Here is a 21,162-nt window from a genome sequence, read left to right as displayed (position 1 = left end):
GATGGAGATTTAATCCTTTACAAAAATAAACTTTCCAAGGCTTTAACTTGCAACTTCTTTGCTTCAATCTGTTTACAAAAAAGGAAGGCGGACTTCCTGTTTAGAACCTTCCCGTTTCGATGCCAAATTAATGAATTTAAGGATCTAATTTTCCGTTCTACTCACGGGTAGTTGTTTAAAATCCAATTGTCCACAGGAAAAAGTCAGCGCTCTCCAGCAACAGCGACGCGGCTTCACTCCATGAAAGAAGCAGTCAATTCGAAGCACCGCGCCACTCACCCCACTTCGCTCCGGATCCCCAAATCAGGGTTTCCCCGCGAGTAGGGGAAGCGCAAAGGGTGCCAGCCGAATCCCAAGTTCACAGGCTTCTCCCGCCTGTGATTTCAATGGGTCTCCGCCTTCGCCGTGGCGGTCAGACCCTAATTTCCACGGAGCAAATTCCTCCCGATTGGAGGAATTCCGCCATTGCCTGGAGGCACCAACCTGGAAGTCCTGAATGGTTTTATTAATTTTTGTTCCAGTTCTTTTCCTGGGGGAAAACACATTTTACTGTTGAATCCAAGCAAACAGCAATAAGGTTTTCTGCAGATTGCCGTTTTCTCTGATTCAGTGGTAAAATGTGGGCTTTCCCGGGAACCAAAGTAAAAGTAAAAATGCTTGGACATGGAGCTTTAAAGTGTAAAAAGCACAGTACAAAAGTCTGAATGAGCCCTGAGAATGCCAGAGATCTTGATGGATCAGCTGCAAATCCAGAAATATACAGACATTCTTGTGCATATGCCCTAATTTTTTATGTGTGCATCTATGTTATGTCTGTGTTTCAATATGAAAATTGTTCTTTACAAATAGTAATAAAAAAAGGTTTGCAAAAGTTTACAAAAGTATGGAATTAATGAAGACACTCACACAGAACATTCAAAGAAGAAGAAGAGGAGGAGGAGGAGGACGAGGAGGACGAGGAGGACGAGGAGTTTTGACTCGATATCCCTTCAGGAGTCTCAAAGCGGCTCACAATCTCCTTTCCCTTCCTCCCCCACAACAAACACTCTGTGAGGTGAGTGAGGCTGACAGACTTCAGAGAAGTGTGACTAGCCCAAGGTCACCCAGCAGCTGCATGTGGAGGAGCGGGGATGTGAACCTGATTCACCAGATTACGAGACTACCGCTCTTAACCACTACACCACAGGACAATCATAGCTGTGTTATAACATTACACTATATACAAAGTCAGAACAGTTTCTTTCAAGCTCTTTTGGATGCTAACTTATCTATTATATCATTAAAATCACTAAGTCACACTTTATCATTTTCTGTGCAAAGAATGCTTAGATCAGACAACAGATCTTGGCAGGCATACCCTTCAACTGCCCCGAAAATGCCAGGACTGTCACAAAAACTCTTAAGTCATCATGGCTTCTCACTTTTTTATGCGGTGTCCCAAATTCCCAAGGGGCCTTCCCTTCAGTACAATATTTCAACATGTTACTGGAAGTTCAGATCAACGCCTCCCTCTAACACACTTCTTAGATGTATGCCTCCCACTTCCTCGCCACCTCCACCCAATATGGTATCACTTCCTGTTTTTATAAAAACAAGATCTGGGTCATTTCAAAGCCCTCAGGAAAGTTTTTCACCGTTTTCAGGCTCCTCAGTCGGTTGGTCTCTCATAAAGAAAGCGGCGAGTGGGGGAGCGAAGGCCTGTCTGTGAGGCCGCTGCCATAGAGTATCATTTGATTCCAAGTAGCTTTAAAGCCACCACAAACTTTACTAGAAGTAAGTACGCTGTTGTGTAACTGTTATACAGTCATAGACTCATACCTCACATATTTAATGTTACTAAGCATCTGGGCCTAGATAGTAAAATCTGCCTGTTTTCTTTCTTTCTTTCTAAAAAGGGGTCAAGGCTCGCCTAGATTACGAGGACCTGGGCTGCTGGTTGCTCAGCCTGTATGTAAATCTGGCATTGCCGGCAGTCCTGCTGCACAAGCAGATTCCCACTTCTCAAGCAAGCAGACATCATCGGATGTCACCCACAATTCTCAGGCTGTTCCATTCTGTGGAGGAGTCACATGCTCCAGACCTTCTCAGAGACATAAGAGGCAGCACCACTGAGAGCACCTTGAAATACTTAACTAGGTGAGAGAGGCTGGAGAGTCAGGAAACCACTGTTGCAAAGGCAGGGTGGTGGGCCATTTTGCTACTAAAGAGGTTGACTGCTTTAAAAAAAACGGAATAGGAAATGTATGACTGGAGGCAATTATCAGCTTTTTTCACTGTTAAGCTGGTATTTCCTGCAATTCACCCTCATTGACTAAGAGCTTTCAAGAGCAGTTAGCAGCTACTTTAGAATCTAAGTGTGGGCAAGGTTAAGACCATTAGTACCTGTAGTCACTTAAGAAAATTAATTTCTTGTTCTGAGTGCAGCTGTGGGAGAGAGATATAGCACAGTCCGGCTGCTAAAGCATGGTAATCGCTGGGCTTTTTAAAAAATGGCAACCATTATTTGCCCTATTTTGTTTTTGCCATCTTTTGAAAAACTATATATGTACTGCTGGAGAAAAACTGGAGCAAGAAACAGTGTGAACCAATTTAGAATGCATAGCAACACTGGGGTTCTAATTATAATTTTGCCACAAGCAATTGTCAAAATCATAAAACTCCCAGTCTATCTGGTAGTGGGCAGCATTCTAGCATACAGGGATCTGGCAAAATCCTCAGATGATAGTTGGCTTGCCCTGTTATTTGACTCTGCATTACACACTTACACACACATTTGAACGGAATTGGGAGTACACACTTTAAAATGGTAAAACTGACCAAATAAAATTAACTGCTCCACCCCAAATCAGCTGCCTACAAACAAGCAAATCTGTGAATATTTTTACAAATGCACAATTTCTCCCTCCCTTTAATCCTCATATTCCCACTTTCATGTGCAACATACAAGTTCATTTGGGGCAATTACTGTAAATGAAACAGTATAAAGTATCCTAGGATGGTCAATCTCTATGGGGAAATGGTCCAAGGCACCCAGCTTGGATAAACTGTTTGGGGTTTTTTTTTTATAGAGCGAGTGTAGGAAACTGCAGTTTAACTGCAAAAGAGCAGAAGCAACCTTATTTGATAACAATAGATAACAGCTAAATAGAAACATCTACTCCAGTCTGGAAAATTATTATTGCTTCATATCTAACTCTAGTTTAGTTTATTTCCAGTCTCATGGCAATTTGCAATTAGAATTTAGAGTATTAACAAAAATCTATAGAACATAGATTAAAGCAACCCAGGCCTTTACAATATTTTAAATAGATCTGAACTATGTTGTATCAAAATTCTTCAAGTGCCATATTTTGATGTTAGCAATTTACAAACAGTCTTGATGTATCTTTATTGCAGTTTTGAGAGAGAGAGAGAGAGAGAGAGAGAGAGAGAGAGAGAGAGAGAGAGAGCAATTAGTATTGAACCTTCATTCTTGCAGTGGCATGGTCCTTTTCACTTTTGCAATAGTCCTATTAGCAGCTGTATTAAAAAAGCTAGGAGGTCATGATTTGGCCAGACTTGGAAGGTCTCAAGAATGGACCTTCTGGATTTTGTTAATGCCCACCACCACCAGTTACTATGCGGTTGTTTGTCTTGTGAAGGAAAAAAACCCTGACCATTCTACAAACTGTACCAGTTGGTTGTTTTGTTTAGCATTGCCATGGTAGTTCTGTTTAAAACCTTTTATTTTCAGCAAAGTAATAAAAGCAATGCTTGCACTGGGAACAATATCTGCTTGGCTTATGGCTCTGAAGTGTTTCAAACCAAGTTGAGTTGCTGTTACATTCTGATAGATGCCAACAGAAAACAATGACGGGTGTAGAGACTTCTTTCCTAAAGGTTTGGTTTGGTTAGGTTATAGCTGCAAAATCTCACTGCTATCAAGTTGCTGGGTACTTTTTTCTTTTTTGTGTTGTTGTTGTTGTTGTTGTTGTTGGAGAGCAGCATTGCCAAATTTTGAGAAGTATAATGTTTTAAGGATGGCTGAGATTTCATTTGGGAAGGAGGAGTTAGGTAGGTACCAATTAAATTGTAATTCCCCCCCACATCCTGAGAGAGCTGAGGCCTTGTAGTTGACCCTTAATGGTTAGCACCTTGGACAGCAGACTGAGCAGGCACACAAAGCACCTGGTCAGGGTCTCCCCCAATATGGCGAGATGTACTGAATCTAAATTCAAATTATTGTAATTTCTTCAAATTTTACAGCTACGCAGATAAATTAACACATGGAAATTTCATGTGATTATGACTTCTCTTTTGAACTTTTCATTTTAGTGATGCTCTTCCCCATTCTTGGTAGTGTGTAAGTAGCCACTCTACTTTGAGGGCCCATTTGGGTCAAAAGGCAGAAGAACCAAGACAGGATTCCAACAAAGTTATTGCATGAGTACAACCCACGGAGCAGAATTGTGAGGAGGGTTCAGGGGAGCATAGGAGGAGGAGACAGAAGTTCTGTTGAGTGAGTAGAAGTTGTTCACTTGCACAATGACTTTGTTGGACACAAAATTAGATACATAGGCACAGAAGGAACCTCAAGGGGATATGCAGCCATCTGGAAGTTGGGATAGATACAGACTGTCCCATTCTGTGTCGTTTGTGCCACACTTTCATGCAGCATGTGAGCCTTTTTATGGTAAGACAATTTTCTTGTGCCACTGTATCAAGTTTGATGGTCTGTTTGTATCCTCCAAATGTATTGCTCAGCTGGATATTTCACAGCCATTACAATAGAATATCTGAAAACATTCCTTTAATCTGCCAGTCCTGTTGAGCATTTCCCTCATGGAACACTATACTGCTCTTAGCAATTTGGAGAGATCTGAATTTTCTGCAAATGAATGACATCTTTCATGTTCTCCCACATGCTAATCTGAGCTCAACAGAGCTCTGGAAGAAAGTTTTACAAAGAAAAGACCAAAGCTGCTGTATTGATCATGTTGCTTTTCTGCAGTGGCTGCAGTTTTGATGGTCCGTTAGATCTTTCTCTAATCTTTCTCTAATCTTTACCAATAACTTCATAACAATTCAAATGAAACTGACAGAACCTTCTGGCATTCTTTGTGCTAGGCATATATCCCTCCTATTTTGGGGTAATTTTTGCTTTGTCTCTAAACCTCCCCCCCGCCACAGAAAATCCAACCCCTTGGAGACAAAGAATGTTTTAACAAAGTGCAGTGAGCAATACTATAATGTTGCCTTTATTTGTAACATAATATACCTTAAATTAGTAGTTGCCTCTTCTATTATTGCTAATGTTTAAAGATTAAAGCCATTAACGTGCCTTCACAGGACATCTAAGAGTTGTGAGATAATTATTTCAGGAATTAGATGTTCTGCATCCTATTGTAATACCACTGTGGCCATTTCCCATGGTGGAAAAGGAAATTAAATGTCTTTATTTAGCAAAGACTGAAAACTCATAAATGCCTGGTGCTATTTTCCTAAGGCTGAAAGAGAAGGATGGAGAGACTTTTTGCAGGATGCAAATCCCATAACACACATCTGGCTGCACTTAAATGGAAGAAACTTCGGTGGTTGGCTGGGGAGAATTCCTGCTGGAATGCATACAGCAGGGAAATCTGGAACAGAATATTATTAAATACAATAACATAATTAATATTCACGTTTGAAGCTTAGGTGTCAATTTTATGAAGTCCCATACAAAACAGGTTGCACATATATATATCAAGATGCATACACACACACCAGTGCTAGTTCAGTTTGAACAAAGCTCACCAAACCACTTAATCTCTAAACTGAACTACACATGAGAGTAGTTCCCATAATTGTTGGGTGAATTAAATTTATTAAATACAACATGCCTGTAATTAAACAAAGGAAATTGTCCAGTATGTCCCATAATCATGCAGTTATCTTAATGTGTAGTTGACTCATAGGGGCCTGCTTCTGAGCATCTCCAGCTCCTCAATTGGACTGGGGAACAATGACTTTAGTATAAGCAGCAAAAGTCTTGTGGCATCTTTGAAGATTAACAGATTCATGATGTCATAAGGTTTTGCAGACTAGAGTTCTGTTCCTCAGATGATGTCCACAGAAGCTCATGCCGTAATACATTTGTTAGAGTTCATGGTGCCAAAAGATTCTTTGTTCAAATCCCAGCTCAGCCATGAAGTTCACTGGGTGAACTTGGGCCAGTCTAAATCTATCATCCTAATGTCCTTTGCAGCGTTATTGTGAGGATAGAATGGGGAGAAAGAGGAGTATGTTCACCATCTTGAGTTTCTTGGAAGGAAAGTTTGGATAGCAGTATAATTTTAAAATAAATAAACATTGGTTTTGCTGCAACAAAGAAATATGGCTAGCCCTCTGGAAATTGTTCGTTAATATAGTTAATCCTAATCTCTAAATTCTGTGAGATTCTTGATGTTTCTAATAAATATTTTTTATTTTTAAAAAAATCCATATCCACTTCATATTTTTTCTTCTAATTCTGTTCTAACAAAGGCAGTGAGCTTACTGAGCAAGTATTGCATATGCCACTAGTCACATTTTAGCTTCTACAGTCAATCCACTGCCAGAAATGACATTTTTTACATCACATCTTTGGCTTTTAATTCATTATGATTTCTGTTCACTACATTAATTAGTACAGAACTAATTTCTTCCAGCAGAGTGATTGTTTAATTGTTTCAAGAGTCTTCCCCCTTCGCATAAAAAGTAGTTTATGAAATTTCACAATTTAAGTGTGTTGTTAACTCTCTTTGCAATTTTAGTAAAAGCTTTAATGTTGTCCTTGGTGACATCACTGCACCACACAGCTTCTAACTTCTTCAAAACAATAATTGCTTGTTTCACTAAAAAAGGGAAGAAAGCTTTCCATAAAAGAGAGAGTCGTCCCCCCCCCCCGCATTTGTTTTTTGTTCTCCCTGGGGATGACCTACAAAGCATAGGATGTGATAGCATTTCAAGAAGGGTGATAGCTCTGCATTTTAAAGTGATCACATCTTAGGCAGAGAGATAAAAACTGCTGACAATGTCAAAAGCTTTAGCTTTTTCTCTTTGCCCTTTTATCTCTCCCAAATTATTTATGTAGGAATTGTAGCAAAAGCAAAGCTGTCTTTTTATCAAGGTTGGGGGTTGGTTTTTTATTGGTAGAATGCAAGAGAGAAAGGCATATTGGCAAAGCAACACTATGGCCAATGTTTAAAATATATGTCAAGCCTTCACTTTGTTTTTATTGCTGCTGGAGTAGTCAGAATTTTATGAAGCAGTGTTCATATTTCCGTCTCTCTAAGATGCCAAAAATGTAATGCTTTCATTGGCATCGTATTAACAACCATTTTGAGCATATAGATTAAATAAACATGTCAAATGATGTCATGACAAGGAAAGAAGATGTCATTGCAGACTGAAGGAAGGTTAGGTTTGAAAAAGTGGGAAACAAATTGCCAGCAAAAGGTTAGGAGGTATTGTACAGATGCATGTGTCTGCATAATCAGGATCTTTAATGTTGGGGGGGGGGGAGGATCTGTGGCTGCATTGACTTCCTTGAAACATAACACTGCGTGGTGACTATTCAAACATTTCTTCAAGAACGGAATGAATTACAATTGTATTTCAGTGGTGCAATCTTTAATTATCTAATAGAAATATGATGGGCAATATGAACAAACATAAGTCTTATGCTGTATGGACTACCAGTGCCAAACTAGATATTAGGCACAGGCAAATGCATATAACATTCCCTCCCCCACAAGTTGTATGTGTGTTTTAAATGAAAGCATCAGAAGCACATGCAGAGAACTAGGAAGGGACGGAAGGAGAGCAAGGGCTCCTTACCAAACATTTTTCTCTTGAAAATTGCCCCAGCTTGTCCCTCTCCTATACAATGTGTTCACCCCACAAGGTACAATCATGAATGGGGAAACTGCAAGCAAGGATAGGATTGAGGAAGGGTCATAGCTCAGTGGTGGAACACCTGCTGTGCATGTAGAAGGTCCCAAGTTCACCCTTTGGCATATGTATGTTATAAATGAGTTTATTTATTTTACGTTTTACTGTTTAGCATTTTGGTTGCTGCCCTGGGCTCCTTTGGGAGAAAGGGCAGGATACAAATTTAATAAGCATAAATCAAATGAACTTCCAAGTAGAGCTGGGAGAAACCCCTGTCTAAAATCCTGGAGAACTGCTGGTGCCATTCGGGGTTCTTGTTGTTTAGTCGTTTAGTTGTGTCCGACTCTTTGTGACCCCATGGACCAGAGCACGCCAGGCACTCCTGTCTTCCACTGCCTCCCGCAGTTTGGTCAGACTCATGTTTGTAGCTTCGAGAACACTGTCCAACCATCTCGTCCTCTGTCGTCCCCTTCTCCTTCTGCCCTCCATCTTTCCCAACATCAGGGTCTTTTCCAGGGAGTCTTCTCTTCTCATGAGGTGGCCAAAGTATTGGAGTCTCAGCTTCAGGTTCTGTCATTCCAGTGAGCACTCAGGGCTGATTTCCTTAAGAATGGATAGGTTTGATCTTCTTGCGGTCCATGGGACTCTCAAGAGTCTCATCCAGCACCATAATTCAAAAGCATCAATTCTTCGGCGATCAGCCTTCTTTATGGTCCAGCTTTCACTTCCATACATCACTACAGGGAAAACCATAGCTTTTACTATATGGATTTTTGTTGGCAAGGTGATGTCTCTACTTTTTAAGATGCTGCCATTCGGGGTAGGCTGCCATTAAGGCTGCTTCTTCTTGTTCTTCCATTTCCCCAGGGACTTCAATAAACTAGCATCTGGCAAGGACTGCTGGAGAATTGAGCTACGTATTTGGTGGAAGATAGTCAGGTGGGAGGAGCTCCTCCTCAGCTACTATATAAAGATGGTACCTAGCAAGGGTGTGAACCCAGGGGCTCTTGTCATGTGGCTCTCAGCTGATGGCCAGTAGTCTGGGCATAAAGTGAACAGAGTATTGACAAAATAAAAAAAATTCTTCCAGTAGCACCTTTAAGACCAACTAAGTTAGTTCTTGGTATGAGCTTTCGTGTGCAAGCACACTTCTTCAGATACACAGATGAGTGTATCTGATACACAGATGAGTGTATCTGAAGAAGTGTGCTTGCACTTAAAGGTGCTACTGGAAGAATTTTTCTTGCACTTAAAGGTGCTACTGGTCTTAAAGGTGCTACTGGAAGAATTTTTTTTATTTTGACTATGGCAGACCAACACGGCTACCTATCTGTAACTAGAGTATTGACAGATGTTAATTCAGGCAGGGTGTATATGGATAGGAAAGATAAATGGCTCTAATATGGTCGTGGTGCCCAAGGCATGGCTAGCCCTGTGGGCATGTTGGGAGTTCAGTTGAAACTTACTTGGCTCTGCTTACCTCCTGGTGGCTGTGGTTTGAGTGTTTTTGAGCCTGGAGCCTGTTTTGTTTTATAGTGCTGATTTTGTGGTTTCATCATCAGTATTGACATTGCTGCTATTTCACCATCATCTTAGTTGTGTTCTGTGATTTGTCATATGGTTTTATTTAATTTTTATGTAAACCACTTTAAGGTCATTTGCGACTAAAAGCGGTATATAAGCACATAAGCTTCTAATTTAATGAGATGTATGTATCTGCCACAACATTGTGTTTTCCTGCCTATTATTGTGCTATTTCCCCTCCACTATTGGACTGTCTTCACTTAAATATATGTCAGTAAGAGTGTATGTGGGATGCCGCTGGTGCTGTGGTTTAAACCACTGCGCAGCTTGGATTTGCTGATCGGAAGGTCGGCAGTTTGAATCCCCACGACAGGGTGAGCTCCCGTTGTTCGGTCCCAGCTCCTGCCAACCTAGCAGTTTGAAAGCATGCAGTGCATGTAGATAAATAGGTACTGCTCCAGCGGGAAGGTAAATGGCGTTTCCATGCACTGCTTTGACTTCGCCAGAAGCAGCTTATTCATGCTGGCCACATGACCCGGAAAAACTGTCTGCAGAAGCAGGCAAATGCTGGCTCCCTCGGCCTGTAAAGCAAGATGAGCGCCACAACCCCATAGTCATTCACAACTGGACTGTCAGGGGTACCTTTATCTTTAAGAGTGTATGTGAGTCTGCATCATGGAACCTAGGCACCAAGATACCCTGCTAACTTTGTATATTATTTTAAACTAAAACTTGCATATAGCAATATAGCATTTTCATAATTCTGGAATGTGGCAATTTTTGCAGGTCTTCCTGGGTGTTTTTCTGTTTTTGTTGTTATGAGTAGAATTACACATTAGCTAACTCAGAAATGTACCATACAATTTCCTTTATTTGATGTAGAAGAACTTTGCTTCTAATTTGACTAGGAGAGAGCAGTTGATATGCAAAGCTGGGACCTTTTGCTATATATAACCATAATGCCTTTGATGCAGACATCTGAAAACAAATTCAGTACAATAATTTTGCTGGCAGGAGGCCTTACAGCTGCAGAAATATCACAGAGAAAGAATCAATAATGGCTTATTAATTCTGCCGTGAATGTTGGAGGAATAATAACCATAAATATTGTTGGGACAATTCTATTTATTTAATTAATTTGTATCCTGCATCTTCAGCTCCCAAAAGTTCCTGGGTAGCAAATCCCAAATCCTCCAATGACCTCAGTGACTTCATGTAGACATTAATGTGAGGTACAAAACAGAACCAGGTGTCATGTGGTTGAACAGAAGTTGCCAATAAAAGGATTTGAAGTGTACAATGGAGGTGGTAAGATGGAGTCATGGTGCTGAACACATTATGAAATTATATGCAACAGCCTTCTGTGGCATGGTGGCCACTAAGTGATTGTGACTGGCTGGTTCTGACAGAAGCTGGTTCAGTAGTCCAAAATCTCTTAGAGGAACCAGCTTGCGGAAGGCTGCTATAAGAAAAAAACCAGAAATAGGGACTGAATTTTCTTAATAGAGCTGCTGGGTGCTGATGAAATATAAAGCCCAGTAGTTTTTACAGTAAAGAATACTGCCTGGTGAGCCTCATTGTGGTCCATAAGTTAGGTGCCACTACAGGAAAAGCTCTACCACTGATAGCAGCCTAGCTAGCCTCACAGGGTCACAGAATCTGAAGCAGAGCATCTGAGGAGCACAGTGTGTGAGGGAAAACACATGGAAGAAGGCAGGCTTTGATATATCCATGTCCCAAGCCATCTGGGGTTCAAAAACAAATTTGCAATCAGTGCAGATCAAATAAGACAGAGCTGATGTGAGCAAAACACCTCGCTCCAGTCTAGTTGCTACATTTTGTACCAGTTGGAGTTTCCAAATGCTTTTCAAGAGCAGCTCCACACAGAGTGTGTTACAGCAGTCTAAACTGAGTGTGGCAAGCTTTGACTACATCAAGAGGTCTGGCAATAACCAATGGAAGCTGGTTATTGTGCGTAACTGGAATAGAACATTTTAAAAACTGGAAAGGGGTGTGTTGTGTTTGATGTTTGTTTGACGTTGGATAACCCTGAAAGCACAGCGTTATCTCTTGGGGGGCAGCGGGTGAAAAAATAAAAATAGACTCTTGCTAATGAGTGTTCCTTCAGATGAAGGGTTTAAAAAGACTGCTTTAAATTATGAAAAACAGTATCAGTCTTCAAAGACTCTGTCACTTGCAATATTGTCAGCATATTTTGACAGACCTTCCTCTGGGAGTGAAGTACAACTATTTCCTAAGGCACAAGAAATCTGCTTTCTATTGTAACAGGGATCCCATTTTCATAGCCGATGAAGTGATTCCTTAGAAACAGAGGACTCATGTTTTGGGCAGCTTCTTGGTTCTGCCTTCGAATGAGTAAGAAATGTATGCTGAAAGTGGAGTGGAGGTGACTTTTATGAATCAACAGCATTGTTCAAGGTTAGGGATGGTGGATGAATTTGATTTGGCTCACATTTAAAGGGGAATCTTCCAAATTTGCACTTTGTTAAACAATACGCAAGCAGAAACACAGTTGACATTTGCAATTCACACTTCAAATTTTGCAGTGCAGTTCTCCAATCGGATTATGTGAGCAAAAATGCTTATGTTAGTAAAATAAAATATGAAAAGGTATTTAGGGAAATTGCTTGCAAAAATTAGCACCCAAATACTGATGAATTGTCATGAGTTAAAAAATCTGATGTGGAGAACGGACCTTAAGATTGGAATAATGCGTCGGAGAGAAAAACCAAAACAGACAAATTCACCTGTTCACATTTGGGATGGGGAATCTCTGGTGCAGAGGCTGAATGCAGAACTCTAAACCTCTTTGGGATTGTCTCCAGGTCATGCCCCCTCACCAACTCTATTCTACGTCATTGAGTACTTTTGCTTAGCTGGAATGTGCCCTTGAAGGGTAATAATGCCTCTTGCTTTCCTGAATGGGGTGTGTGTGTGTGTGTGTGTGTGTATGTGTGTGTAATTGAACGCCAAGATCCAAGTTTGGGGCAAGTACTCTTTGGTGAGAGAACCCCAGCAGAGATTTAAAGTCACAAAATATGCAGCAAAGTAAAGTGTGGAAATATAAGTTTTTAAATATGCCCTTTCAAGTGTGTCCCAAAATTTCCCACTTCCCCTAGCATAGAAAATACCATGTTTCATAAGTTTAAAAGGGTTTACTTACAAATGCTCCAAAGGTCAGGGTCACAGGCTTTTAAGGCTTGAATACCTGTTTCCTCCCAAGGTAAGGGAAGTGACAGCTAAGTCTTGCAAGGCAGCTTACTTTATGGTATTAACTCCTTCGTGCATGAATTAGACTTAAGTATGTTGGTTACATGAGGTTGGCTATTCCACAGGATAGAAGTTTGTTAGCACTGGATATTAACGTAGTTAATAGATAAGTCACTAGAAGTGAAAATTAAATGCACCCTATCCCAACATTTCAAAAATCTCTGTGCTTACTTGGAAATCAAGTTTTGCCCTGTGAGCATTATTTTTTAAAAAATTTAACACTGTAGTTCTATATTTGCTTAACAGGGAGAAAGACTTACAGATCTCAGACTTATTTATGAGAAGAAATGTATTGAATTGCACTGTAGGCCAGTTTCTCGTATAGGCTAAATGCATTTGATTATGCTTCCATCTGTGTTGGGGTGTATCAGTGTTTCTTTGTACTTACAGTAAAATACCATAAAAATGAAGAAGGAACCTCCCTCCCCAATCAATGTACACATTTATTTAACACATTCTCTCTCCCACGACCATAGCTGTCAACTTTTCCCTTTTCTTGCGAGGAATCCTATTCGGAATAAGAGAATTTCCCTTAATAAAAGGGAAACATTGACAGCTATGCCCAGGACCGGCTTGGTCCAAAATAGCTGCTCATTTACTAGTCAATGGTTGTAGTAATGACTGGGTAATATTTGCAGGCTGACCACTGTGATAGAGAGTTTTAGAGGTGATGAAGCTGGCTTTGCAACACCCAAAGCCCTGGCCAGTCAAAGAGTTCAATGAAATGCTTTGGGCAACTCATTAAGGCTAGTCTTGGAAGAGATTGTTGTGAAGCTATAATGCCATTCTGAGTTCCTTGGAGAAAGGAAAATATCATAAATAACAAACCTTTGTGGCAAAATGAAACTGGAGCGAATCCTAAGGAAACGGATAGAGCAACGGACCATAAACAGGAAAAAACATGTACAAAAGCAAAGGAGAGTTGAATAAATAGAACAGAGCAACTAATGGTCTACAGTTTGCATAGCTAGAAATATGATGAAGCACAACATCTCCCTGAAGCTATGAGCTGCTCACTTAAGGAGGAAAAAACATTTAGTGGCCTGCCAGATTTAAAAAAAAAAAAAAGAAAAGGAATAGGAATCCATTAGATTTATTATGATTTATTATTAAAAAGGGAAATATTGGGATTAATATACACAAGAGATGGCTATTGAAATGTGACAAAGAAAAATGGCAACATTTGTAGCTTTCATATCCCCTTGTCTGAGGAAGGTAACTTATTTGTTTCACAGACACAATTTTAAGAGTGCAAAGCATTATCACAGCAAAGACCGCTGCCCAAGTACTCTGCTTGTCCTAGTGCATCAGATCTACTAATTTTTTTAATCAGACTTTCTGCAGTGAGGAAAATAATGAGGAAATGCATTGAAAAGTGTGGGATGAATAGATGATTAACAGGAAGATATATAAACATCCTGCCAAGTAGATTGTCATGAATATAGGAAGGATGCTCATTGCCACATAACTGCCTTGTATACAAATCAGAACAAATGCTTGATAAAGACTGGTTGTAGTCTAAATGCTGAATAAGTTCTTTGCAAACAAATCAGGATGAATACTGGAGGTCATTTGGAGGAACTCTCAGCCATTCCATGCAAATGTTGAAGAGCATGGGAAATAAGATTGCAGTCCTGCACTGAGGGAGCCATGCAGCCAGACCAAAATCTGCAAGCTCTGCTTTCTGGAGCTGGTTGTCCAAGTGGACAACCAAGGCAGTGCCACCCACCCCCAGCCTTGACAACCATTCCAACAATGGTATTCAACTAAGTTTTGATCAGAGCAGACCTACTGCAAACCATGAAAATTTACTGTTGTTTCAGCCATCATGGTCATATTAACCATAGAAAAACTTAGTCAAATTCATTAATTTCAATGGGTCTACTCTGAATGAAACCTAGCTGAATGCTATCCCAGAATATTACCATTTTACCCCTTCCCCTTATGTCTCTCCCAACAAAGCTTCTCACACAGGGTGACCAGGGCAGTTCCTGTTCCATAAGGAAGCCTAAACCCTGACTGAAATGGATCTAGAAAATCAGTTTCATTCAAGAGTGTTTGTACCTGGTCAGTGACTATCTACTTTAATATCCTTGTCCTGAAAGGGGACATTTGTCACTGTTCTAAAATCATTAGGGTATCCTGGGTCCAAGGTAAGCAGCTCTTTCTGCTGGTTAGGCACCATGTCTTCTCTCAATGAAGCATTCATTACTCCCTCAACATAACCAGCCGCCCTCTCCCTGCAGTATTTTGCAAGCCATGAGAGGTATGGGTCAGCCATGCAAGTGGTCCAATGCACTTGAGCAAACACTTTGTCCTTGGTTGAAACAATGGGAATTCTTCTAACAAAATCAGACTAGGCAGTGCTTTGAGTGCCTCTCCACATTTACCTTACCCAATGGATGCACACGACTTTATCCTAAGAATGCATCACAAATGGGTCACACAGCGGGCTGTTAGAGGTTCTAGCATTTCTTTAGGGCTAGCATGTAAAAGGCACAGCACTATTTGGAATAGATCCACTGGATGGCACTGAAAAAATGCAATGCAAAACGTTGTATTTGCTGCCACTGACTAGTGGCCAGAAAATGGGCACATTGCATTTCCTCCACTTGCATATTAGTATTAAGTTTATTAATATGCTTTGCCTTTACACATTATTTTAAATTAGGAGTCTATTACTTTACCCAAATAAAACCCAGTAGAGTATAAGATGGTTTGATTCCCTGTAATCTTGTCTGGTGTGGACTTTTGTAGTACCCATTTTTCCAGCATGAGTAAAAATGTTTCAGCCAAATACTTTAACTGCCTCCCTGCCCCCTGCCCCAAAATCCAGAAGTATTGGAGGCAACATAACTTTGAAGAGGTTATTTTTTACTTTTGAAAGAAATTAGTCACTTCACAATTTCAAGATATTTCATGCTGCCAAAAATTACACTGTAATCACTCTGCCTGGTAAATTATGTCTGAATGACAAACACAAAAACAAATGCTATTTATAAAGATAAGTAGAATGAGTTAGTGTGCTGATTGGATCATGCACATTTCAGAGATGTAGATTAATTACAGAACTTCACAGCTCAAAGGAAATGCCCTTCAATTTAATTAAACTGAGCGTAGTGTATTCCTTGCAGAAGATAGACAAGTGTCAGGTTTGTCTATTGCCTTGTACATCATCCAATCAGCTTTACTTGTTTCAAGAAAGGATAACTGAAAATGACAGAATATTAGCTGTAACTTACATCAGTTTTTAATTGAGGAAGGTAAATTACACGGTAGTGAAGCTAAATTGCCACGAAAGAAAATATATTAATCTTTAATAAATCTGCCTTAGGAGGTCAGAGTGCAGGCAGAAGCTAGTTACACAAACAGACCAAAACTATATGAGCACTGCTTTGTTCCAGAAATGTATGCACTATCTGATTCATGCATACTGTATATAACTTGACAATAGTTACTTCTAGTTTTAAATTTTATGTTGTAATTTCCATTTGTGTTCTGAACTAGTGGTGGGCTGCATGTGGACCAATAAATCAAAGCTGAATCCTTACACTGGTAAGACAGAGGCTTTGTGAGTGGTTCTCAGGTCTGGGAACTGGAAAATTTATCTGTTCTGATGGGACTGAACTTACTCTAGAAGAACAGGTATATAGTTTGGATTCATAATTGACCTTGGAGGATAAAGTGTCTTGGTGGCATGGAGCACCTACAGTCAACTTTGGTTGGTATGCCAACTATGCCAACTATGCCCTTTCCTGGGCAGGAATACCTTGGCCACTGTGACTCATGATTGGATGGTTATTGTGGCTTGAGCTATGTGGGGCTACCCTTGAGACTGGTCTGGAAGCTTCAGTTGGTGCAAAATACCAAGGCCAGAGTATTAAGTTGGACACCTGGACATGTAGAAATCCCAGCGGTAGTGACAGAACTGCATTGGGCTTCCAATTAGCTGCCAAGCTATGCTTTATATGACTGACATATAAAGCCCTGAACAACTCAGAACCTGGTTACCTGGTTACCTGAAAGACTGCCTGCCACTATGTAGACCTGGTAGCTCAGTGAGATAATCAGAGGAGCTCTTGTTGCAACACTGTGTGTCATAGACCATAATATAGGAATGACATTAAAAGTGTGTTTTGGCTGTTGCCCCTGCTCTTTGAAAGGCTCTTCCAAAGCACAGTTAGCTTCCTGCTTCATACATCTTTTGAAGATGCAACATTTTCCTCAGTTTCTCCCTAATCATTAAGCTGGACTCTCTCCTTTTATACAGTTCAACACTTTATTACATTGCTTGTACTTTCTCTGCTGTTTTTATACAGATTTTACTATATATCTGTTATAGTGTGTTTCGTTATTATATGGATTTTAAAAATATAAATCTAGTAGAATAGATATGGTCTTGAATAAACAAACACAATTTGGTTACCCAGACCGAAGCTCCATAGTAAGGAGACCATTGTGATACCTTGGAAGCACCTGATTCGACTCAAGACATTTTTAGCCCAGTGAGGCAGCCCATTTCACAGATGAGTTCCCATATTTTGTGTAGCAGTGGGAAAGTGTTAAGATCAGCTGGGATTCAAGCTTCCTGGCTGGTTTGCTGGTGCTCCAGGCTTCAGAGTGGAAAATTAAGGGGGAAACTCACCCACATAGCTTGCTAATTCCCACTCACCCACATAGCTTGCTAATTCCATAAATACAATCTAGATATGTCTGTGTATTTAGTTCTGGACTCTTCTCCCTTTCAGATTGGCTTATCTGCTAAAGTTCCAGCCTCTAGTTGACCCTGCCTTCAGAGTAACTCCAGATTTACTAGATCTGGCCCAGTACTCCATCCAATCCTATTTCCAGTTCTGCTGGGGGTTTGCACTTCAGCCCTGTGTATGTTTCATGTATGTCTATAGTCTTGAGCTATAACCTGGGTTGCCAAGCTTGGATTGCTTTTCATGGGCCATCAACTTGACTACTCAGCAGCTGACACTAATTGTATACACTGTTTATACTCAGTTGCAAAAGCTGGCAACATTTACCTGTGTGGTCAGCACTGATTGTATTAACATTCATTTTTATTCAAACAACAGCAACTTCAAAACACTTGAAATTTTTTGACATCATTTGCCCATTCAACAACTAGTGTACATATGAATGATGTGATGTCATCAGTACTATAAAATAACTGAACATTATCTACTTATTTGTTACATTTATCATGAGCTAAGTAATCTCACACTAATATTTGTTGCTATTGAAAAATAGGAATACAGAACACTTGACAGTAAAATTTTTTAGATATTTGTGATGCAGATTGTATTTTTCTCTTAACCTCATCCAATTTTCTGAACTTTTGTAGAATCTCAAGGTACCTTCCAGATCTTCTTAGAACTATGTTCTTGTTTAATTTCCTTGAATGCTTTTTGGCTGTATTCTGTTGTGTAATTGTGAAAGTATGCTTGTGTCACTCTTAACAAATGGGGGATGACATTGAAGATGCTTATTACTTGGGATGCTATTTGATATAAGCTGGTTTTGCATAAACATGAATGAATGATCTTTTGAATTTTATGGGCCTTAGTAGATATAACTTGGATATGGCTTCAGAACAGGAGGATGGCAGGAGGGAGGGCTCACATCTATTCAATGTTGTTCAGGCCATGAGCCATTCTTCCATTCCTTCTTGTAAACAAAGGAATAAATATTCTGAGGGTAATTGCTCTGTAATCCTTCGTAAAGCACATATTTGAAGATGTATTCTCAAAGGACAAACAAGGCCCAAATATTGTCATGGCTACTGTGGAATGATGAGAATATTTCTCTCTCTCTCTCTGGAACTGAAAAATCTAGTCTAATTCATCTATTTTATTAGGTTAACACTGGAAGGTATTCCATGATTGCTAAACAAATTATTTACCAAAAGAAAAGCTGGACATCACAAACAAGGCTGTATATGGCAAGAAGTCACTCTTAATCTGTTGTCCTCAGTTGCCCAAAGGTTTCATGTTAGTCTGTCAAATTTGAAAAAGATTCACATCATTCACAGGGACAGTTTGAAGTCATAAAATGCAGTGGCCACAAAATGAGAATGGTGCCCTGACTGGGGAAATGTCATTTAATTCTTCACTTGACCATCTTGCTGATCTCATAGATGAAAAATGTACACAGCCTTTTGTCCGATGGAAATATGACTCACTGAAGCCAAAAATAACATCAGTGGAAATCACTTATATTTTCTAAGGGAAAGAATTTGTAAGATCTCCAACCAATGGACAGAAAGCCAGTTGCTGGCAACCATCTGTCTCAAGAGTCAATGGAAGAGTGTGCCATCAGGGATAAAGTCAAAGCATTGGAGAGTTACAGCGCCTGCTGTGGAAGAAGAGACAATATGGGAGAGACATGTTTTATTGCAGGTAGGGCAGATGAAGACATCTGGTTTCACTTTACATATGTACCATGGCGTTTCTTCTCTCTGCATTCCTGCTAGCAGTCATTTTTCCTCTGGTCACTGCTGTGGATACATGGCAGGGTTAATGCTGCCAGCCTTTGTCACATTTGAATACATCTTTGTAATGCAGAGTTGGTCTGCCAATGGGCCTGGTGCCTGAAGCCAGGTCTCCGTAGAGCACATCCATCTTCCATTCTGTGGACTTGACCAACCTAGTGTAGAGGTCACTGAGACGTCACTGAGTGAGAACGTGCTGGAAATGTGGGCTTGGGAAAGCACATCTTTCTTTGATAGTCTGTCCTGCCATGTGTGAATACAGATACAATTTTACAGGTGGAACTTTCATATCATCTCAAACGTAATGCTTTTAAATGGAATCAATTCACACATTCAGCTGGTATCAGTTACAAAGTGATCAAGTTCAGAGAAATTGACGGTGCAATCATCTGCATAATATTTACTTAGAAGTCCACTGTGTTCAACTATTTTCTGACATCAACAAAACAGATATTCCTCCCCTGATAATGGCTCACCAGGGAATATTATAGCAGAAGCAGGTATTAATGCCTAGATAAACTTTGTCTAGTTGATTTGTAGCTTAGGGATAGAGCACATGATTTGCATGCAAAAGGTCCCTAGTTGAATCTCGTTGCATCTCATGGTAGGGCTGGAAAGACCTCTGCCTGAAACCCATTTTTGAACTAGATGTATTGATGGTCTGACTCTGTATAAGGCAACTTTGTATAGTCTTATGATATGGGTATGATACGGTTTCCTTGCTAAATTAAAGCTCATTTTTCAATGAATGTTGAGACTATATAAAAATAACAACATATATCTTACTCAAATATGCAACCTCATGTTATCACAACAGGGGCAGCATAAACACACATTCTCACCCTGGTATGATTAGTATCATCCATGCAAATTCCTTCTTGCAGGACTTTGCCTCTCACTTTAATTCTTACTGATGTCTTTTCTCCTCATTTTTGTGAACTTTATATAAAGTGGTATTAGACTAGAAGGATGAAAACCCTGGCAAAATTATATAATTCTTAAAGGTTTGACTGGTGTTGAGAAAGAAGAGAGTTGTAATCTGAAATTCCTTTAATCTGGGTCATATCTAACGAGAGGCACTTAACTAAAGAAGAACCCAAATTCAATCTTATTTACTTTCAGAGTGGCAGATGAAGCACAGAGGACCCTGGAGGGAAGACTAGGAAGGCATCTCTACATATTGCTCCTGAGGGTGCCCTTGTCAGCTTCAGGAAATGCATTAATGGCCTCTGAGAACATTATTCTGCTTGAACGCTCTTGCACTAATTTAAAATTATGTTAAATCAGACCTGAAATGTTCTTCTAGTTCTTTCCATCTTCTGAGATTTAACATTCAATTGCATGCTTTCTAGAAGAACTTGTAAAAATCTCACAATGCTGCTTTTCTATGTATTCAGTGACTCTGCCAGGCTGTTTGGGTCAAGCAAATATCATGAGGAAAGGAGAAGGCCTCTCAAAAAATATTTAATTGGAAGTCAACAATGGGGTTTCTTCTCACACTACAGTTGGCTGCAAACAGCATTTGACTGAACTGCCATTTAAAATGCCATCAGCTGAGAAAAGACAAACACACAATTAGGTTTTCCCTCAAGACAGCAGTGATTACTATAAAAATGTGTGCACAACTTGGACAAATTTCAGCTGTGAGAGCAACAGAAAATCTTGTGGCATCTTAAAAGATTAGCAGGTATATGGCATGGGTTTTTGTGGACTAGAGTCAACTTGCAGTTTGCTAGTCCTTAAAGCACCACAAGAGACTTCTTTGTTTTTGTTGTAACAGACTAACATGGCTGCCCTCCTGGAAATTATTTCTGCTGTGAGTCATCCTCACAGCATGGTGACTTGGGTTATTAACACAAATGGGCATAAAACATGACATTCCGTTTCAACCATAAACCCAAAGGCTTGGCACATTAGTGGAAACAGTGACTGCAACCAATATAATGTGATCCCATGAT

The sequence above is a fragment of the Podarcis pityusensis genome, assembly GCF_964106645.2.
Source record: "Podarcis pityusensis genome assembly, chromosome: 7".
In the NCBI taxonomy this organism is placed as follows: domain Eukaryota; kingdom Metazoa; phylum Chordata; class Lepidosauria; order Squamata; family Lacertidae; genus Podarcis; species Podarcis pityusensis.
Note: the sequence above shows the minus strand (reverse complement) of the source record.